At 35.0% G+C, this 23,165-nt stretch overlaps 1 protein-coding gene across 4 annotated transcripts in view; it reads left to right on the forward strand.

The window, feature by feature from the left end:
* Positions 1–23,165, forward strand: part of ESRRG (estrogen related receptor gamma) — a 608,771-nt gene that overhangs the window by 73,228 nt on the left and 512,378 nt on the right. The window contains exon 2 of one of the 4 annotated variants that reach the window (XM_051998297.1): positions 12,220–12,333. The exons of the other annotated variants lie outside the window; for them this stretch is intronic. The gene's annotated coding sequence lies outside the window, so the exon portion shown is untranslated. The remainder of the gene's footprint in view (positions 1–12,219; positions 12,334–23,165) is intronic. 4 annotated transcript variants of the gene reach the window in all.

Consider the following 23,165-nt stretch of genomic DNA (forward strand, 5'->3'; position numbering starts at 1 on the left):
TCCCATGACCGAGTCACCAGCATGCGGTGTGTAATTTACCATGATTTAAGATGCTTATCTGTAGGTTTCTGCAACAGTACCTTGCTAAGGCTATTTTGGGGGGTAGGAGATAGAATGAGGAAGGGTAACTAGAGAAGGGAGGGAGAATCTCCTCTCCCATCTTCTTTTTTCCTTCTTCTAATCCCATTCTCAGGTTTTCCACCTAAACAAAAATCAAATTCATTTTGGAGTATATTATTGAAAGAAGTGACCTTTACTAACATCTCTGAAGTAGGTCAGTTGTGAATATGTTTGGTTTGTTGGGAAAGTCCTTTTCCTGGGTTTTTCCTTTGTAAAGGAGTCAGCAAATGCTAAGAAAGCTTTGATATGAAGGAGAAGTAGGTGTAATATTCTTTTTAGTACCATGAGCTAGGGTAAGCTACTACCTAAGTCACAGTTTCCTCGTCTGGCACGAATGTGCAAACAAGTAAATTGTTTTTAAAGCCCTTAGCAGCTTTAAAATTGTGCATCTAAATCTGATACTCTTAATTTTTCTTATGTGTCATGGATTCCTTTGGCAGTATAGTGAAGGCTATGAACCCTTCCTCAAAATAGTGTTTCATCATATAAAATAAAACCTAGAATTATAAAGGAAATCTATTATATTGAAATAAATGTGTAATTTTCCCCAAAGACCTTTTGGCGATTTATGGTCCTTTGGTTACAAATTCTTGGTCTAAATTTTCATGGGTCCTGAATATGATGAATTAATGGATGTTCTGGTAATGGAATTCTTTTGTTTCAGGCAAAGATTTTCTTGTTGGAGTTTTCAACAAAATACTATTGAATTAGAGAATGGACTACTCAATAGTTAGGAAATATCTAAAACTGAAGAAGAAAAGGATTGGGGAACAGGAGAATCTTCATAAATTAAATGCTGTCATTTAAAAACTGGTGACAATTTTTATTTTTAGTTTCTTTTTATTTTTTGAAAATATTATTAGGGGAGTAGTAAATGCTACTACTGGAGCATTGGGTGGAGCACTGGCCCTGGAATCAGGAGGACCTGAGTTCAAATTTGGCCTCAGATATTTAAACTTACAGCTATGGTGATCCTGATCAATTCTCTTAACCCCATTGCCTCGCAAATAAACAAACAAATAAATATGGCCTAATTTAGAAAAATATGTAATATCAGGATATATTACCTCCTTTAAAATTTGTAAATGAATGGTAGAGGGTTAGAAAAGCATTGTCCAGTTTCTTCTGGCCTAGCACAATATTTTACTATAGGCATAACAACAGTTGTATTATTGAATCTTATACCTTCAATCATTATAGCTAAGGAAATGATGGGGAAAGGAAATAGGGACCGGCCATGTGATTTCATTGTTACAGGAAACACTCAGTGGGAAAACTCCTGATTTCAGTTCAACACTTTCTCAGGACTTAAAGAGTTTTAGAGAGGGGTTACCTAGAGCAATGAGAGGTTAAGTAATTTATATAGGATCACATAGCTAGCTTGTCCTCCCGGCTCCAAGGCTAGTCTCTGTGATGTTCTTCTGTGTGGAACAGGATTAAAATAAAAAAGACATAAGAGAAAAGGGAGTGATAAAGGTATGGCAAGAGGGGACATATCCTGACTAGATAGCACTTTGATTGGGAAAGTCAAAGTAAATAAATGGAGGATGGATGATAAAACATGTTGCCTACCTCTTTACAGAAAGTATGGATTCAGGGTACAGAATAACATACACACAGCCAATGTGGAAATTTGTTTTGCTTGACTATTCATATTTGTTAAGAGAGTTTCCTTCCTCTAACTGAGAGGAACTAGTGGGAAGGTGAGGAAAATGGATTTTTGTTCATTTTCTTACAAATAAATAAATACATAAAGAGATTGAAGCCTGTGTGCCCTTGTTTTTGTGAGGTAGGTTGAATATTCACCTCGTCAAACTACACTTTCTGTTAGAGTTCAAATGTTGGAGTTAGTTCTTCTCAAAGGCACAGCCGGTTTAGAGGCTTGGAGCCCTTCGGATGTCTCCAAATCCAAAGGTTCTGTCCTTCAGCCTCTGCCTCTGCTTTCTTCTGCCTCCAACCAAGACAGAGATGGAAGGTCTCTCTTTTTTCTTTCGAGTCAAGCGCGATCAGCCAGCCAAGAGGAAAAAATGTATTCTGGAATGGCTGTCTCGCCTTATATGTGAACCTTCTGAGAGAATGGGATTATGGGTTTTCTCCCATAGTGCTCTCTGGCCCAAAGAGCTTTAAGGTGTGGACTTTGAGTAAAGGTGGGAACACAAGCCTTGTCTTGATTAGTTCTACTTAGTACCTTGTTTCAGGTTCTGGCCAAAACAACTTCTTGTAAGATTAGATCAACTCTAATTACTTAGCAGTTAATAAGGATTCCAACATCTCCCCCTTTCTTTTGTTTTAAAACAGAGGGGGTTTCTGAGGGGGGACACATAAATCCATCAATATGGGCCAGAACTTTGTAACAGATATACATGGTATACATAAATCCATCAATATGGGAGGCATTATACATAATTTACATGAGCACATAGCAATATAACACAGGCTAGTAGTAATGTAACAAATAACAAGAATCAATCTGAAAATTTACACATGTCCATAAGTCCTAGAAACAGTCCAATAGGATTCCATTGTCCATTAGTTCATGTGCCAGGAATCTAATAATTCTTATGAGCACAATCAGCAACAGAATCACCTGATATTTCTTGGTCTTCTCCTTTGTTTCAAGGTCTGCTCCATCTTTCTGCGATGGACAAGGCGAATGCGGCTCGTAGGCACCCATCTGATTCCTTCTCCACCTGTAGAGATGCAAGCAAATCCTCTCCCCCAAGCAGTTAGCCTATCTGGTCCCTTCCATTCACCACTTTCTGGGTCTCTCCACATCACCTGGCGATTATCTAAAGATAGTGGAGCTGCTCGCACTGGACACTGCTCTTCTGGTGGGTTATAAAACCTGTCTGCTGGAGCCAGTGCATCTTTATCAAAGATTAAAAAATTAATGGTATAGAGAACTAAATTTAGAAGTTCTCTAGGGTTACCCGTGGCTCCCCCTTTCTTTTGTTTTTGGAGGAGTGTCTTAATGTCTCTGTTTCTTCTTTCTACTATTGCTTGACCTTGAGGATTGAAGGGTATGCCAGTAGTGTGTAAAATCTTATACTGTGCACAAAAGTGTTCAAAATGTTTGGAGGTATATGCCGGTCCATTATCTGTTTTTATTTCTTGTGGCACACCCATAATTGCGAATGCTTGAATGAGGAATTCAGTGACCACTCGGGCTGTCTCTTTTGCTGCTGGTATGGCAAAAGTGAATCCTGAAAAGGTGTCTACCACAACGTGGATAAAAGACAGACGACCAAAAGATTTATAATGAGTCACATCCATTTGCCAGATTTCATTGGGTCTCAAACCACGAGGGTTCTTCCCTGGAGGCAGTGTAGGAGCGTGGAAGGGAAGGCAAGCTGTACAGCTTTTCACTATGCTCCTAGCTTCTTCTTTTGTAATCCCAAACTGTAAACGCAAAGCTCGAGCAGCCTGATGGTATTTAGAATGGGATTCCTGGGCCTCCTGAAATAAAGGCGTACTGGCCAACATAGTTAAAAGGCTATCTGCCTTTGAATTTCCATCAAAAATAGGACCTGGAAGTCCACTATGTGAATGGACATGCAGGATATAAATCTTTCCTGGATGCTTTCTCACTTGCTCTTGAAGTTCCTTAAAGAGCTGATATATATTAGAAGCTGCAAATTTTATTTGGGCTGTGGCAATTCTTTGTACCACACCTACTGAATAGGCTGAATCAGATATTATATTTATGTCGCCTGGGTAATAAGTGAGAGCTAGCATGATCGCATATGGGGGAGAGGACAATCTTTACCTAGGATCTGTCCCATTTCAGCCAAAAAAGGTTGTACTCACTCAGTTCCTGGTCACTGGAGACTTCTTCAGTGAAAGTAGGGCCCCACGTTGGGCGCCAAATGTTAGAGTTCAAATGTTGGAGTTAGTTCTTCTCAAAGGCACAGCCGGTTTAGAGGCTTGGAGCCCTTCGGATGTCTCCAAATCCAAAGGTTCTGTCCTTCAGCCTCTGCCTCTGCTTTCTTCTGCCTCCAACCAAGACAGAGATGGAAGGTCTCTCTTCTGGCGTAGCTCCACTGAAATCCGTCAAAAGTGTTCTCTGCAGCAGAGTCGTTTTCTCTCGAGTCTAGCGCGATCAGCCAGCCAAGAGGAAAAAATGTATTCTGGAATGGCTGTCTTGCATTATATGTGAACCTTCTGAGAGAATGGGATTATTTTGTTTCAGGCAAAGATTTTCTTGTTGGAGTTTTCAACAAAATACTATTGAATTAGAGAATGGACTACTCAATAGTTAGGAAATATCTAAAACTGAAGAAGAAAAGGATTGGAGAACAGGAGAATCTTCATAAATTAAATGCTGTCATTTAAAAACTGGTGACAATTTTTATTTTTAGTTTCTTTTTATTTTTTGAAAATATTATTAGGGGAGTAGTAAATGCTACTACTGGAGCATTGGGTGGAGCACTGGCCCTGGAATCAGGAGGACCTGAGTTCAAATTTGGCCTCAGATATTTAAACTTACAGCTATGGTGATCCTGATCAATTCTCTTAACCCCATTGCCTCACAAATAAACAAACAAATAAATATGGCCTAATTTAGAAAAATATGTAATATCAGGATATATTACCTCCTTTAAAATTTGTAAACGAATGGTAGAGGGTTAGAAAAGCATTGTCCAGTTTCTTCTGGCCTAGCACAATATTTTACTATAGGCATAAGAACAGTTGTATTATTGAATCTTATACCTTCAATCATTATAGCTAGGGAAATGATGGGGAAAGGAAATAGGGACCGGCCATGTGATTTCATTGTTACAGGAAACACTCAGTGGGAAAACTCCTGATTTCAGTTCAACACTTTCTCAGGACTTAAAGAGTTTTAGAGAGGGGTTACCTAGAGCAATGAGAGGTTAAGTAATTTATATAGGATCACATAGCTAGCTTGTCCTCCCGGCTCCAAGGCTAGTCTCTGTGATGTTCTTCTGTGTGGAACAGGATTAAAATAAAAAAGACATAAGAGAAAAGGGAGTGATAAAGGTATGGCAAGAGGGGACGTATCCTGACTAGATAGCACTTTGATTGGGAAAGTCAAAGTAAATAAATGGAGGATGGATGATAAAACATGTTGCCTACCTCCTTACAGAAAGTATGGATTCAGGGTACAGAATAACATACACACAGCCAATGTGGAAATTTGTTTTGCTTGACTATTCATATTTGTTAAGAGAGTTTCCTTCCTCTAACTGAGAGGAACTAGTGGGAAGGTGAGGAAAATGGATTTTTGTTCATTTTCTTACAAATAAATAAATACATAAAGAGATTGAAGCCTGTGTGCCCTTGTTTTTGTGAGGTAGGTTGAATATTCACCTCGTCAAACTACACTTTCCTCTTCCCCTTGTGGTGTTTCTGCTCAAGTGAGAATGGGGAAAAGAGATTCAGGACTTTTGGGCCATTTGAACATATAATAAACTATTTCATGGTAGATATTGTGGGTCTTACTGAATGGTAAGATTTTGAGTTGACAATGTGTGATAATCCCATCTCTTGATTGGCATTAATGGTAGGAACCATTCTACCCCATTATTTTGGGAAGTTTTCTATAAGTATTAATCCAAGGTTTGAGTCTGCATCAGAACAGTATATAAGAACATGTGTAAATAAAGAGAATCATATATTATTGGTGTTTATTTCTATGAGGGAATTACAGAGATCCTTCCACAACAGTGGGTTTCAATCCTTGGGCCATCATGATTAGGAAAGGGTTCATCATTTCAGCACTTTTTTAATGCACAGATGAGAACAGAAAGAAAACTGGAAGAAAACACATTTGAAAGTTATATGTGGAATTTGTCATATACTTAACAGGAAAAAGAAGCTGAGAATAAGAGATTTCTGGTTTCATTTACAATTATCTTTTTTTATTCCACTTCATTTATGGATATACTGATCTTATTTTGTGTTTATCAAGTTAAGAATTTTAAAGTTCTCAGAAGAACATAGACTTAATTCACCAAGGTCTTTGCTTTGGTCCCAGCAGGACCTCATATCAACAATATAAATGCATTTACTTGTTCTTAGCTTTGCTCTGTACAGGACATGTCCTTTCCATAGACATTGGACTCAAACAGGTCCCCTGCATTGTAAACATGGCATGTATACTGAATAAAATTGGAGTGCTGATTAAGGAAAACTCCTTCCAAGTGGGATGAGATGCTATTAGAGAGCTCTATGTACCTGTGTCCCCGCTCCTTCCTCTCCTTCTCCCTCTCAACTCCTTCATATTCTAAAGCAGAAATCCTTTGCTAAAATGCTAGTCTTTGTTTTGACTGATAAAGAAAGCCTTATGAAGAGTAGATGAGATTAGTTTAGTGAACATGGTAATGCAGCAAGAGCCAGTGAATTGTCTTTTGGGGACATTTCAGATTGAACACTGAGCAGGTTAGGAAATGGAAACTTTGGCAGGAAAACCTTACTGTTCATTCTGAATTTCTTTTCATTTTTCCCCTCAATTTAGAAGAAGTCTTTTAGACATTTCTTTTTTTTTTTTTATGGACCTTTAGAATCTTCATTTTAGTAGAAAGCTACAACATGACATTTTGGAGTTCTTTTAAACAGGTGAAAATCAATACAGTAACTGAATTCTAAAAATTAGGAGTTTTATACCTCTTAAATGAGGATACTTTGCCAACATTTCCAGGCTTTTCCTTCCAATCCCATCCATTCTCACTTGCTACCAAAAATTTCTCATAAAATTTATAAGACTTTTAATTAATTATTATTTATTTAATTTATTTTAAAATAATTTATTTAAGTAATAGTCTTCCTTAATGACTAGTTTTTCTTAGTGTAGATAAATTATTAATTCATGTCAAACACCAAAGTATAGATATTGCCATAGATTAAACATTTCTTTTAACATGAAAGACTAGCTAATGGAAGACCCTCAGACTAATAATGATCTCCAGACCATATTCTAAGTCTGACAGGACCAGTGTTTTTAAAATTTATTTATTTTTAGTAAGGCACTTAGAGTTAAGTGACTTGCCCAGGGTCATACAGCTAATAAATGTTAGGTACCTGAGGCTGGATTTGAATTCATGTCCTCCTGACTTCAGGGCCAGTGGTCTATCTACAACACCATCGAGCTGCCCCAAGAACCAGTATTATAAGAACTTAGAGAAGTATAAAGCAAAGTAATTATCCAGTTGTCTTCCATTGATCATTGCAAGAGGAATTAGATTCTGCCTTCAAATTACCTGTATCTGTCTTTGTTATATGCCAGCAATACAGACATGAAATTGGGGGAGTTTAAAGAAACTTAAGAGGTCAGCAATAAAGATGATTGAAGAATTGAATGGTGAGCTTTGGGAAGAAGATTTTAAGGAATATGGATCATTTAATCTGAATAAGAAAAGTTGAAGTTTAGCTTAATCAAAAAACAAATGAAATATTGACAGATTTAATATTCTCCTTTTTTCTCTAATAATAGACCTAAGTGCATCCAGAAAGATGTAGATTAAACATAAGCAAGAATTTTCTGATAGTGAATATTGGTAATGATTGGCTTGGACTACTGAGTAAAAGTCTTCTCTTACCTTCTCTACCATCACCTTTTATTATTTTTTATTTTTTAAAGCTTTTTAAAGTGATTATCTTTTAAGGACAGTATAATTAATAGTTCTGTTTTCTTTCATTTATAAGGAAGATGTTAGAGAAAAGTCAGTTTTGCTTTTTAATGTATATATAGATAGGACATCTGTGGTTATTGATAATTTCCATTGTTTTTTTTTTAATTATCTTGCTTCTAGTATTATCACTGTACTATTAAGATGATACTGGGTCAGCAATAGTAATAACCAATAAAGTATATCATTTTTAGGTAGGGTCATACAATTATTGAGTAATATCTATAAATTGACCAGAAATGTAATTTACTATTGGATAAAGCAACTAAAGTCTAAAATTCTCAAATAAAATTTTTATTTGTATGCTTTGTTATCCCCAGTACTTTCTGTACTCCATGAAATTCCATGAATTTATTTTTGGCTGAACTCCATTCCAATACTACCCCCCAAATAAATCTCTTTATCATTTAAATGACAAGCTTTATTCTAGAATTTGAAACTGGACTGAGAAAGCTGTTAACTGGTGTCTACCCTCTTTCTAAGAAATACCATTTCTAAAGATGTGCTCCAAAGCAGTAAAAGAGAAGGAAAGGAATCATATGTACAAAAAACATTCTTAAGAGACTTTTTGGTTGGTTTAAGGTAAATTAAGAATTAGTTTAATAAGAATTAGTGCCCCCATTGAGGAATCACTGAACAAATTATGGTAGATGATTATAATAGAATTAATAAACTATAAGAATTGAAGGGGCAGATTCAGAGACATCTGAGAAGAGTTAAGTGATTTGATAGAAGAGGAAGTGAGTGAAATCAGAAGAGCAATTTATTATTATAATATGAAAAACAAACAAAAAAAAGAAAGATAGCATAACAACTAACCAGGAATCCAGAAGACTGCCTACAAAACATATAATGAAATATATTTTCAGATAGGGCCAATGTATGGCTTTATTTAGCTTGGCACTGTCTCTCTCTCTCTGTCTCTCTGTCTCTCTTTCTCTCTCTCTCTCTCTCTCTCTCTCTCTCTCTCTCTCTCTCTCTCTTTCTTAGAAGAGATTGGGAAGGAAAAGATAATGATAGGAGTGACATCCAGAGAAGAAAAAAAAATTACATTGATAAATGAATGGATAAAGCATTTGTTAACTGTTTACGATGTGCCAGACATTGTGCTGGAAAGATAAATATAAGCAAAAGGAAATATTGTCTGTGCCTTCGAGGAACTTATAGTTGCCTAGGGGAAGACAATGAAGACTTTTTTGGAGAATCATGAGATTAATGGGGTTTGAAGTGAACATAGATGGTATCTCCTCAAATGGAGATTCTGGAAACAAAATCATTAATGAGAGGAAGACAGAGACATGTAGTTAGTGGGAAATAATCCAGGAGTTATGCCTGGAGCTGAGCAACAATTACTGTTTAACTTTTTCAAGTTTTAATGAGTAATTCTTTGGTAATTTGATTAGTATGACATTGGAAAAATAAATTTAAACAGTCCCTGCCCTCAAAGAACTTATGTTTTAATGGGGGAAGATAAGTATACTTGGATAAATGGGGGATAAATGAGCAGAGCCTTCCACCATCTAATTTACAGGGGGACCCCAGGGACAGAGGATCCTCTGAGATATGAGTTACAGTTCTGAAGCAATCTTCTGATATTCATGGTGACAAAGAGAGAGGAGTGCAGCTTTGTGGAAAATGAAAACCTGGATTTCTATAGCTATATGACAAATTCTCTCATGATAGCCTTATGAATAAGATAAATAAATATGGCTTAGATGATAGTACAATTAGGTAGATTCAGAACTGGTTGAATTCAGAACAGGAAGAGGTGCCATTAGCAGATTGATACTAGAGAAGATCCAAAGGAAAGTAAGTGATCAGGAAAGTGAATAGAGAAGAATTTAAGCCAAGTGAAGATCAGCAAAGGGAGCTGCACTTGTACCGCTTAAGATAATATTTATGGGGACATGAGAGCTATCTTCAAATATTTGAAAAGTTCTCATATGGAAGAGGAATTAGTCTTGTTAAACCTGGCTATAAAAGATAGAACTGAGAACAGAAATGGATGTTTAGCTTGACATGAAAAAAAAAAAAACATTTTGAAACAATTAGAGGTTCTTAAATGTTATATATGTTGACAAGGGATGATGAGTAGGGAACTTCTCATCAGTGGATCAAGCAAAGGCTGAACTTTGTAAAGAAGGGATAAAACAAGTTTTTGTTCAAGCCTAGGTTGCACTGAACAACATGTAAAGTATCTTTCAATTGATATTCTTCAGTTTTGTGACTTTGGTTTTCTCATCTGTAAAATGAAAGCAGAGGACCAAGTTATCTCTAAGGCTTTTCCCATCTCTAACTTCTATTTCCTACTATCCTTTGACTCTGCAGTATTAAGTATCTAAGAATATAGTATTTTTTTTCCTAAATGGATTCTGAAAAATATGCAGCACGAATGAAGACTTTGTGTCCCTAATGACATTAATCAAATTAGTTCCTAATGGAATAAAATGACAAGATAACTAGCATTTGGGAGCCTGTGTTCAATGTAGTAACTTGGAAGGGAAGGTAAGGTAAACCTAGCTCTGAAGCCATCTGTTTCAATTAGTAGGTATGCAAATGCTGTGAGGTCTCCATAATTCCCATTCCTATCCCTGGTAATAGCATGAATCTTCCCAAAAGAAAAGAGCAACTGTAGTTATAGTAAGGTTTTGGTAGTGCTGTATTTAGCCCTATATTTTTAGTCTCTATAATGCAACAGAAATTTTGCCATTAAGAATCATTTGAGATGCAAATAGGGCTTAGTATCTCTGTATTTAAGATTTTCTTTAAATAGAAAGTTTCCCCCTCCCCTTAGCTGACTTCTTTATTTTCTTCTTCTCTTTCCTTCTCTCTTTCCCTTAAAAAAGAAAAAAATAAAACAACAACACTCTATTAATACCTTAGTCACTTCTGTGGCCCAAAATGGGGGCTCAAGAGGACATTACCCTCATTGCAATAAAAGTAGAAATAGTGAAGTTTTTCTGTCATTGAGTTCTTAGAATTCTTCAATCTGTTTCTGAATTAACTAACTTGGGCCATAGAAAGGAAAAGGTAATGTAAACCCTCTTATCCTGCTCTTAGTCAATATAAGATGAACAGTGAATATAAAATTATACTTACTTGCATATACTGACCTCATATTTTATATATCATTTTGTTTGTTGGAAGAAAATACTTACATATACATAGTTGTATGTGCATATACATAAATATTTATAAGTTAATAAGAATATATATTAAATATATATAATATATTCTTGCAAAATGTACATATAAGTTTATATAGCACTAATATATATAGAAAATAAATATATGTGAAATGAATGAATGCATGTTAGTTATTTAGATTATATATTAAGATGTAAATATATATTTATACTGTATGTTATATGACATATATTTATACAGTATATGTACCATATATAGTTAAGAAATGTAAATCAAATGAATATATAATTAACATATATGCATATTCATTTGGTTTATATATTTATTTGTTATATCTATATTAATGTTACATATACTTATAAGTTAGCTTAATAAGCAAAAATGTGTATATATATATTAGTCTAGTTTATATATTGTTAATTACATATATTAGTGCATATGCACATATTAGTTTAATTAATAAGTGATACTTTCATTAGACATCACCTCTATAGTGAAAAACTTTCCTTGAATGCCCATCTAGGTGAAACTATTTGCTCCGCTTCTGAAACTCTTAGAGCTGTATAGATCTCTCTTTTGCCTCCATTACACTATATATTGGATTATACTTAATAATGCTCTGTCCCTCTTAGTAGAAGGTAAGTTTTTTGAGGGCAGAGACTATGTCATCTTTTGTCTTTGTATCTGCATCATCTTACATATAGTAAGTGTTGAAAAAAATGTTTTATAAAATTGAATCAGGAAGACATAATATTTACTGGGAGGTGGGGAGAAGAGAGAGACTTTTAAGGATGTTGCATGGAATAACAAAATAAATTATATGCAGCTAGAAGATTGAGCCAGTCCTAAGAAAGTAAGTTTATGGGTTCTGTGTATTTTACTTTCCTCAAACTATGAATTTAATTCAACCTCAGGTGTCTTAAATCTGATGAAATACCAAGGAGGAGAAATTTTCTTTTCCAGCAGGGGTCTGGATGATAGTCCCTAACAAATGCAAAATTTGACATTCATATAAAAGAGAGCTAAACAAGACCAATAAAGAGATGCTGGAAATTGACTGCAGCCAGAGGAAAAAAAATACAAAGTAATGCAAACAATCAACCATTGCACTGTTTACTGAAATCCAAGGGCTGACCTATAAGGCAGTGCTGCTACTTCCTCTCGTTATTTAGAGGAGCATAGAAAGGTAGTTGGTGTAAAGAAAATGGATGATTGGATTTAGGTTCATAGGAAGCGAAGTTTAGAAGAGGGTCACTCTTCATTATTTGTAGAGCATCTTATTCAATGGTGTTTCCTTTTTTAGTGCTGTTGGGAAAGTGTTCTGCATTCAGTAGCATTGTTGGCTGTCCCCTGTAATGAATTTCTGGAGAATGAGAGCCTTGAAAACCAGAAGAATTGAGGCCTGATTAGTATTTTGGTGAGTAGGGCCTATATCTTATTTTAATCTTATATCTAGTTTTCTAGGAGGCTAGTAAAAAGTGGAAAATAATGAATAATTTTAACAACGAACAACAGAACCCAACTTTAGTCTCTAGAGAGTAGATAGCTCATTTGCTCATCTTTTAATATTAGGTTTGTATCTTTATGGCCTGATTTTTTTCTACAAATATAACAATCTCAAGAAACCATCTAGTAGCTATAACTATAATGGGATTTGTACATAGGTTGCCTAAATCTTAGCTTTGGGTTTAATATGGAGATTTCCTCAAACTGACCATATAACCTTTGTCTGTTCAACTTTCTTATCTGCTGAATAGACATTCTGAGTTTCGAAGGGAAACTGAAGACACATGACCAATGAAATAAGACAGTTTGAAAAGTACTTTATCATTCTGGAAACAGAATTAATATAACATAAATATATGTATGTATACATATATATATGTGGGACAGTACAGTATAGAATGGAAAGACAATCATTTGACGGGTATGATGGGAATGCTAGAGAAGAGACTCACTGTGAAGTTTGCTTTTAATTCTGGGGCACATATACTATTTTAAAAATACCCCACAAACCTTAGCTTGACAAAAGGAAAGTGTAAAATAAAGCCTTAGTCTCTGCATTGACAGATATTTCCATAGCAACCTGACTGTCATTCAACACCCACTCTATCTAGCTTCAGAAAACACCCCCAGAAATAAATGTCAAAAGTCTTAGGCAGGTTCCAAATTTAAATCAAACTTTAAAATAAATTAAAATTAAAAAAACACCTCAAATACCCTCAGTAGTCACAAAATTTTGAGAAAGGCAGGGAAAGGATGGCAAAGCAGGCAGCAATCAGGTCTTCTTTTTATAGATCTAAAGACTCAAAGGAGTAAGTAGAGTCTCATCTATATCATTACCTGAGCCAAGCAGTCACTCACACACCTATGGACACACCACCTACAACTGTTCTTATTCTTTTCTGATGTTTTCCATGCTAGCAGTGTTCCTTCTCAAAACTCTCCACCCCGTATTCGCTCTCTGGGACTCCCCTAATTCAGGTGTCAGCAGTTTTTTTTTCAAATGTAGTGCCAAGATTCTGACCCTTTCATTTTGTTGTGCCAGTGGTAGGGAAACACGGTGCTGATTTTGAGTCTGCCAGTGTAACATCTGACTCCCCACTGACTCGCTAGTAAAGAGTCACCTGCTACAATTCTCCTTGCCAGCAGCTGATCTCACCGAGGGACACGGTAGTAGCAAGGGGCTTGCCTGCCATCTTGGACATGAAGTCCCCAGGGGTTCTAGGTATTACTTGCTGTCTTATTCTTCCCCTCTCTTATCCAGAAAATGCTTTCCACCTAAATCTACCATGACCCTCCTGTAGAAAGTCATCTGAGATGACTTCCCCTTTTTTATGAACCTCTTTAAGTTAGCTGGCAGACAGGCATCTTAACGAATTACAGCCATTAGAAAAACTTCAGAGTGCTTGTCCTTCCCTAACTTGTTGAGTTAACTTGTTAAAATGCATACATGCTTAGAAGCAAAATGACAATGATTGTGCCATTTCACAGTGGGCTTTTTTTCCTTCTGTCCATTAAAATCTTCAGCCAGATTTAGTGTAATTGGCACTTGGCATCAACTCAAACCATAAACCTCTCTTTTCCTGCTAATGAAATATACCCTTCAAACATAGCTCTGGCATGTGAAGGGTTATGTTCACTTGTTCCGTAAACTTGCTAATGGTATTTACAGTCACCTTAGCCAAGCATCCTTCTTCCAAGTGCCTAATAAAGATGGTTTGCAATAACATCCAAGGACAAAATGCAGTGGAATTCAAAAAACAAAAAAAAAAACAAAGAAGGATAGCAGGCTACCTAATTTATCAAGTTGTGAATTGACTAAAGCCCTGTTTTGATGCCTCTTCATGGCATGAAGATGAACATGGATTTTCAAAAAATTGTATCAGCAAAGCACAAAATCTGTAAGGTCCCATTAAGATGTAAAAGATTTAAGGAAAGTCTGGTGATAGAAATTGTATATCAGTTGTGCAAGGACTTGCCTATCTAAATTCAAGGGGATTCATCACATGGTTCACCAAAGGTAATTTTTAAAAATTTATTTATTCTGACTACAACAACATTTTTTCATCTTATATTTACTGCTTATATGACCTTGGACAAGTACTTAAACTCTTTAGCTCTCAGTATCTTCATCTATTGAGTGCCAGGCCTGGAGGCAGAAAGACAGCTTTTTGAGTTCAAATCTGTCCTCAGATATTTATTAACTATGTGATCTTGGGCAGGTCTCTTAATCTTGTTTGCCTCAGTTTTCTCATCTCTAAAATGAGCTGGAGAAGGAAATGGCAAACCACTGCAGTATCTTTGCCAGGAAAACCCCAGAAGAGGTCACAAAGAGTCAGACATGATTGAAAAATGACCAAACAATATCTTCATTGGAATAATGAGAGGACTGGACTGGACAGTCTCTAAGGTTCTTTCTAAATATAATAATAATAATAATAATAATAATAATAATAATATAATAATAATAATAATAATAACTGCCATTTATACAGAACTTTAAAATTTATAGAATGTTTTACATGTTATCTTATTTGTTGCTTACAGGGATCAAGAGATGAACCCGTTTTTATTGTTCCCATTTTACAGATGAGAATACTGAAGCTGAGAAGAGCTAAAGCACTTATCTACTGTAATCACAAAATTAGTGCTTGGAATAGGATCTGAACTCTAGTTTGAATTCATATTCTCTCCAGTGGTGTTAATAATTCGAATTTTCTAATGAATCCTAGCTGCTAAGTGTTCAGTGGTAATGTCCATGTAGAACTTTTATAAAAGTCCCATGATTTGTCATGAATTGAGTTAAAAAGACATTATCATTGAAAGCCTCTACTAGTATCATGTGCTCATTATGTGCATATGGATTTTCATTTTTAATAAATTCTAAAGAGCAGTTAAAACATGATTTTCCATATTCATATGGCTTGGACTCAAATGAAAAGAATGGCTGTAGAATTGGTTTAATGCTACTTAGCTACATTCCAAGTCATTGTAATGATGTACCACTGGTGAAATTCCAGTAAGTTCTGATGTTCAAGGGTGGAATTCAGAAATATTGAGAAGGCGAAGTTCAACATAGAACAATAAACTTTTGATATTTAGTTGTTTTCAGTTGTATTCAACTCTTTATGATCTTATTCAGGGTTTTCTTGGCATAGATACTAGAATAGTTTGCCATTTCAATCTCCAGCTCATTTTACAGATGAGGAAACTGAGGCAGTCTGGGTTAAGTGAGTTCCCCAGGGTCATATAACTAGTAAATGTCTGTTTCCCAATTGGATTTCAGGAAGATGAGTCTTCCTGACTCCAGGCTTGATACTCTATCCACTCTTCGCCTTAGCTGCCCCAGTTGTCACATAATAAATGCTTAATAAATGTTTATCAATTGATTGAGTGATTTACACAATTGCCACCTCAGTTCAGACCCTCATCATCTCTCTCCCTTTGACTATTATAATTGGCTCCTAACTAGTTTCTCTGCTTTAATCCCCCCTCCCTAATTTTTCCTCTAGATACTTGACATAGTGGGGTTTTTAAGCGCAGATCTGATCCTGACACTTTCCTCATTAAACTCCAGTGATTCTCTATTGCCTTTAAGAAAAAAATGTAAACTCCTTTGTTTTGACTTTTATAGATCTTCACGACTAACCTGTCTTCCCCAGCCTCATTTCACATTATTTCCCTTTTTGCATTCTATAGTCCAGTCCAGATGACCTCTCTGTTGATTACACATTGCTTACCTCCTTTTAAGATGTTGTGTTAAGATTAGCTTCTACATAAAGTGATCCCCTAATCTTTCTTCATTTCCTCACTAAGGGGATGCCCTTCTATCTTCTTGAGAGCAGAGATTTTTTTCATGTCCCCAGTATTTATAATGTCTGACTCACAGTAGATGTTTAATAAATACCTCAGGTTATCTGGATGAAATGAGTAGTGTGAGTCAGAAAGAAGGGCAAAATCCTACAATATTTAATTTAAATAATGTCATGAAGAAATAGGACTGTGGGCACATGGTCACAGCTAGTTTTTGTTCCCACTTAGCTCAGCCATCTTTGTCATGTTTTATTTAGATTACTTTGTAGGCCATTAAGAAAATACCTACTTACCTAGAGAGTCTATATTGTAAAGTGCTATACCTGGAGTCATCAAGATAAGGGTCCAGTTCTGCTTCTTAGTACTTATTATTTGTGGGGCCCCAGTTTCCTCATCTTTAAATGGGATAATGACCATTCGTACATGTCTCAGAAGGGTATTGTGAGACTTCAGTGAGATAATGTATGTCAAGCCCTTGGTAGATGTTAAAGCGCCATTTCAGTGTCAGTTATTATATCTTCTGGAGGAATACATGTATTATTAGGTGGTTTGGCCCTCACTACTAAACATAGTGAACTTTTACCCTACTTTGGGCCTAGTTTTACATTCTAAACAAAACCTAAAATCCGGAGAAACAGGTTTTGAGACCAGAATTTGACACTATTCTTATTTGGCTTCTTGTAGTGATAGTCAGGCAATGTGTCATTTTTCTCCATAGAATATGTATGCAGCTGGGAAACGAGTTATTTATAATAATAAGACTTTGCACTTATGGAGATATTTGCATAGTAAGCAGATCATATGGAATCTGAAGTTGCCAGTGTCTAGTGAGTAACCTTGGAATCATCAGTATATCTAATTATCTGATGCACCTTATTTGAAGTTCATATATGTATATTTGCAGGCCATTGCCCATGAATATTTTAACTAATTAGGGATAGAGATTCTCTATGGCAGATTAAAGGCATTTTTAGGACTAATTCACTACTATAGATGGGTAAGGCAGAGGGGATGCTGAAGCAGCTCAAGGGTTCACACAAGAACCAACTTTCCTTTATTTCTCCCTTTTCCCCCATACTATGTATCCCCCTCAACCATTTCTATGAACCATAATATTTTTTGCTAGTATCTTCTTCCATTTTATTTCACCACAAAGTCTCCTCATTTCTTGAGTAGATTCATCCATTGACTTCTTTTCATAGGATAAAATGTGAGATGAACTAATTTTACCACCACCTGAACCCCAGAATGGAAAGGTCACTGTTAAAAATACTCAGATCTTTATAAAGATTACTGACACCATGTAGGCTGATAGATGGTATTTATCCTGGAGAGTTCATTTGAGCAGATTTTCCATCCAAGGATAAATACACCCCAAATCACAATGGTAATCAGAGTCACCCGCCTCATTTCTGATGATTTTACAAATCAGTTGGATTTCAAAGATGTGACAACATTACCCTGTTCCCACACTGAGTTGTTTTGGCTGCAGGGGCGGCTGCCTTTTTTTTCCAGCTGCATTTGTGAGTGTTTTCATCCCTTGCTAAAATATGTTTTTTAAAAATGTGATTAACAGCCATTTTCAGAGACAGATACTAGCTCTCCTCAGCCAAAGAGGCACAGCATGCAAAAACAGGCAAACATGAAAATAATGAAAAAGGGTATGTTTATTCATTGGAAACCATGTTAATGACTGCATCTGCCCCTCTCATTTCAGACTGGCTGGAATCATCTCTGCTCTTCTGGTTTGCTAATGTCTCCACCTACAGTGAAATCCCATAGTGGTGTCCCATAAATCAAGGATATCCATTGCAGACCTGATTTTTCTTCTCTGCATATGTTAAGAATACTTAAAAAAAAAAAAAAACTTACTTGATGACTACTCTCAATGGGAATAAGTTCATGAGATACTTTGTGGTGACGATTCCAACACTCTTGGTAACTTCCTGTTCTTCAGTATTAATGACAAACACCATTAACAATAAACAATGAGCTATTCTAATTTTAGTGGCTTGCATGGTATCAAATATTCATAAAAGGTCAGGAGGTGCATGTTGATTTTCTAACTGAACCATTTTCATTTTGAATATTTTCTAGTTAAGCAGAATAAACTGCATTAGGCCTACCTATATTCTGTGACTCTTTGGAACTTCAAATCACCTCAAAAGTAGACTTGTAAGTAGGTTCAAAATTTACAATCTTATCATAGTGCTCTCCCCTAAGTTATCATGGCTTAAAGTATGATCATAGAATTTTAGGGGCTAGCGATTACCTAAACTATCCCCATAACTGAAATATAGTTCCAATAAGAGTAATAGTAGCTATTAATTAGCATTATATAAGGCTTTAATGTTTACAAACTGCTCTATGTATGTTATCTCATTTCATTTTATCCCTCTATATTTCTGTCCATTGAAATTCTTTCTTTGGTGTTATATCTCTGCAGATCTTTCACCCTGAAAATGTTTTCTTCCTCCTCTAAATAAAGCAACTTGTCAGATGTTTTTCACATACTTCTTTGTAGCATAATTATATGTGTACCTATCTTAATTACCTTATAAGAATTTAAGCTCCTTGTGGATATTCTCTTGTGTTATATTCTCTTGACTTATCCTATAGTAAGCCCTATTTAAAAAAAAATAAAACAATCCAGTTATCTTTTCTATTTATATGCTTGAGTAGAAATTCTTTGGGTATTATTTGTTGGGTTAAATAAAAGCCTGTCCTGAAATTGATCACTTTTTAGACCAGAGATTCTTAATCTTTTTTGTCATCCACTTTCTCTATTTATATATAGTAGGTTAATATAAGTGAAAAAATATATAAATATAAAATGTATATAAATATAAGCAAAACTAAATAATAGGATTACAAAGGAAAATATATTTATTTTGCAATAAAAAATTTAAGAAATAAAACTAAGTTCACAGACCTTCACACCAAGAACTACAAGTTGGCCTTCATGTTTAACTAGTAATTGAAAGCCCAGAGTTGAAAGACAAAAGACAATTTCTGGCATAATTCTCAGGGGAAATCCTGAGTGAATGTAAACATACTCTAAGGATTATGAGTACTGAGAAATCCCCCAAATTCTGATTTGTTCTTAAAAACTTTAGAATTTTTTATTTTAGGTCTTGCATTAAACATAGAATAGATAGAAATTGTCAGTTGATTGGATGGGATGGAATGTAATGAGGAAGAGAAAAAAGTCAGAGTTTTTAAGCCTGGAATGGAACATGGGGGCTGTCATCCACAGAGAGGGAGAAAATAATGGTTTTAAATAAGATTTAAATGGAGAAGGGCAAGGCAACTAGAAGCAAAAACATTAGTAAAAATGCTAAAGTGAGAATGAACTTAGTGCTTTTTAAGAAACAGAAAGCAAGTTATATGCACTATGGAGTTGGATATGTTATACCTGCTTCTAAATAAATGGTTAAAGTGGGAGATATTTTTACAAGGTATATCAGAAACTGACTACTGTTTGCTGACAGAAAACTGCATATCATCCTAAATTTTTAAATTTATAAAATACAGTTGTATTTGATTTTTTTTAAAAATCTGGTCAATGAATTATGTTGCTGAGACAGAATAATTGGTGGAATTTCTATAAAATCCTACTGAATATACCTTACAAGAATAGGGTGGTCCATTTGAATTTGTCCCCATAAAATGTCACTTTGAATTAAGTGGGACCTGTTAATTGGGCCCTAATGCATTACCTCGGGAGCTATGGACTTAAATATTTGATAATTGGAGAAGAACTATCATCCCTGAATAATAAAATGAGGCATAAATGTTTTTTCTTTGTTTCAAGGAAGGTTCAGTGAGAAGAAGCACCTCTTATAATTGTGAAATAAAAAAAAAGACATCAATAAAATATGTATATTTTTTTTTAAAGAATAATAAATAAGACCTGTAAATTCCTGGAAGCTAAGGTTGATGTACTGTGATATATGACTATGCTGAATCAAGTTTGTGTTTGACTTTTTCTGGATTTCCTGGCCAATGCGTGTTTTCTACCTTTTCCACCATTCTTATGTACTAGACTATATTTTCACTGCATTGTCACATAGTTGAATTGCCATGTCTGATGTTTAGGGTGTTTTAAAAGGTTACATAATGTTATGCTAATTAAAGAGGCAGCATTGCAAAGAACACTGATTTGGGTCTGAGAGACTTGAATTTGAGCTGTGGTTCTATTACTTACTTGTGCTATTCTGGACAAATCACTTAAGTTTTCTGAACCTCAGTTTCCTTATTAATAAAATAATACTTTCACCTTCTAATCTGTGGTTGGTGATCTCATATAGGATCTCATAATTGAATGTGAGGATTGTGAAATTATGATTTATTATCAGTAAATGCTTGATTTGTGTAGCTATTTTATACTTTTATACCCAAGGTCACATAAGAATATCTCTTGTGACAAGGAGTCATGAGTGGAAAAAGGTTAAGTAGCCCAGGCTTAGTAGATAGAGAGCCAGCACCTTGGAATCCAGAGAACTTGGTTTCAGATCTTAAATTGACACATTGGCAGAGTGACCCTTGACAAGTCATTTAATCCCTTCATGCTATAGTCTAGCGCTCTAGGCAGTTCTTTAAGACTGATACCAAGAAGGTGTATTAGTACATGCACTGGTGGAAGCAATGGCCTTATTTGGAGTTTTTGAAATCAATTAAATCACAGGTAATCCCTAATTTAATGTTTGTACTACCTCCTTCATAGGATTATTGTGGAGTAAGCACTTTATGAATCATAGGATGGAATATATATTTGAATTGTTTATATAACAATCTTATATAAACAATTTCATTTACATATTGAATTTTGAGTTTTTCAAAATATTTTCTCTTCAAACAAGTTTGTGAGATAAACTATGTGTTACTATTATTATTACTGTTATATAGGTGAAAAAGAGGAGGTTGAATATATGTACTTTAAATGGGAAGGGAACAATTCCTTTATTTTACAGGTGATTGAACTGAAACCCAGAGAGGTTAAATACTCCTAAAGGTAATTAATATCAGAGCTGAGTTTCGAACCTTGATCCTCTAACTCTGAATTCACTGTCCTTGGCTCCCTGCTATGCTGCTAATATCATTATTCTTCATTTGGAATGCATGACACTCTGTGTGATTGGATATTCTAGTATACTAGTAGTATATCTTGTCATTTTATTGTCAAGATGCTAATGGATTTTTTTAATGTCTCAGAGATGCCTTTTCTTTGATTTCTATTGAGACATAATTCTACCTACTTTTTGTTATGCTTTGATACACAAGATCACTATTGATCATTTTATCCTGAATGGAAATTTCTTTCTTAGGCATGTGAGATGATTCAATATCAAGTAAAAAAATATGAGAGAAAAAGGAGGGGAGATATGTGGGGCTTTGTTGATACATATATACATATATATATATATATACACACATACATGATTAAAAACAACATGAAATATTTTAACAATTATACTTGCTTAAAAGCTACATTTAATTGAATTTTTTTAATGCAGAAAGTGTCGTAACATTTCCCCCTCCCCCAGGTTTTCCCTCATCTCCATCAGGTGTGGCTGTCCATTACTTTACATTCATTTATTTTCCTAGGAGAATATTGTGTTTTCTGTTCTTTAAAAATCTGCTTTTGTTTGGTTTTTATGTCATAAAAATCTTTCAAGATGTCTTTGTAATCTACATACTTGTCCATCTTAATTATTATATGTTATTATGTTGATGTACCACAACTTATTTAACCATTCTCCTATTTTTGGACATTTAGGTTGCTTGATAGGTATGGTTTTAAGACTTAAATTCTTCACTTCTTAATCTTTAAATATGAAGTGACTTCACTTGTTTTATCTTTGAGTTTTAAAAGCTCTGATATTTTCAGATTCTGACACTGAAGATATCATGAGCTGTTATTAAGATCCAGAAACTATTTGATGATAGTCCAGATGCCAGGCTTCCTATCTTTAAAGTAAAGATATCATTGGGTTATTTTGTCCTTTCCCTTTTTTTTTCCCCTTTTTTGAAAGAAGAGGTCAAAAGGAATATTTGGGTGGTGTAAGACTTTAAATCATACTTTGAGAAGATATTCCTAATGGATTGAATGCACTCTTCTTAAATTTTCTAGTTTGAAACCATAGTCAAACTCCTCTCTCCTCCTCTGCCTCCCGCACCATTCAGCCTTAGCCCAACACACCCTTTTCAATCATGGAGTCCTGTCCATTTTTTCAATACTACTGCACTATAATTTGATGTATATGTGTTAATTAAACATTCTTTCTTATCACTGTTTTGGTGAGTGTCCTATAAATTTAATCACTATGACACCTCTGTACACATTACAGTCCTTTTAAAGATCTAGAGGAAAATCCTGGAGGATTATTCAAGCACTAAATCACACAGAATTACAGTAGTTATTAGAAGCATTAAAAGTGATAAGGAGCTTTATCATGAATTTGGAAGAAAGCTTTAGCTTTATCATCGATGACAATAAAATAAAAGAGTAAAAAAAAAGCCTACTTTATAACAATTTAGTTTATTACATGATAATAATCAGCTACATAGTACAGTGTATTACATGTAGTGGGTTACATAATATTTGTTAGGTTGAATTTATTGAATTACTAAAATATGCTAAACATGATAGGGTTTGGGGACTCTGTGATTTCAGTGATACAGGGAACTCCTTGTCCTACTGATCTGCCATTCCCAGCCCTGGGTCACCACCTTCTTCCATCTGACTTAACACTTCTATTTCTAAATACTCTCAGAGGAAGTTGGGAAACTCTGCCAACTGGAACTACTGTAATTTATTATATGTAATTTTGAAATATGTCATCTCAACTGGAACCTCATTGCTAAAGCAATCTTGATACTCTCTATTTGACTATCACACCCCCTGCTTTAGCTATTCCAAACCTTTCCTCA

The sequence above is a fragment of the Antechinus flavipes genome, chromosome 4 (assembly GCF_016432865.1).
Source record: "Antechinus flavipes isolate AdamAnt ecotype Samford, QLD, Australia chromosome 4, AdamAnt_v2, whole genome shotgun sequence".
NCBI classification, from domain to species: Eukaryota; Metazoa; Chordata; class Mammalia; order Dasyuromorphia; family Dasyuridae; genus Antechinus; species Antechinus flavipes.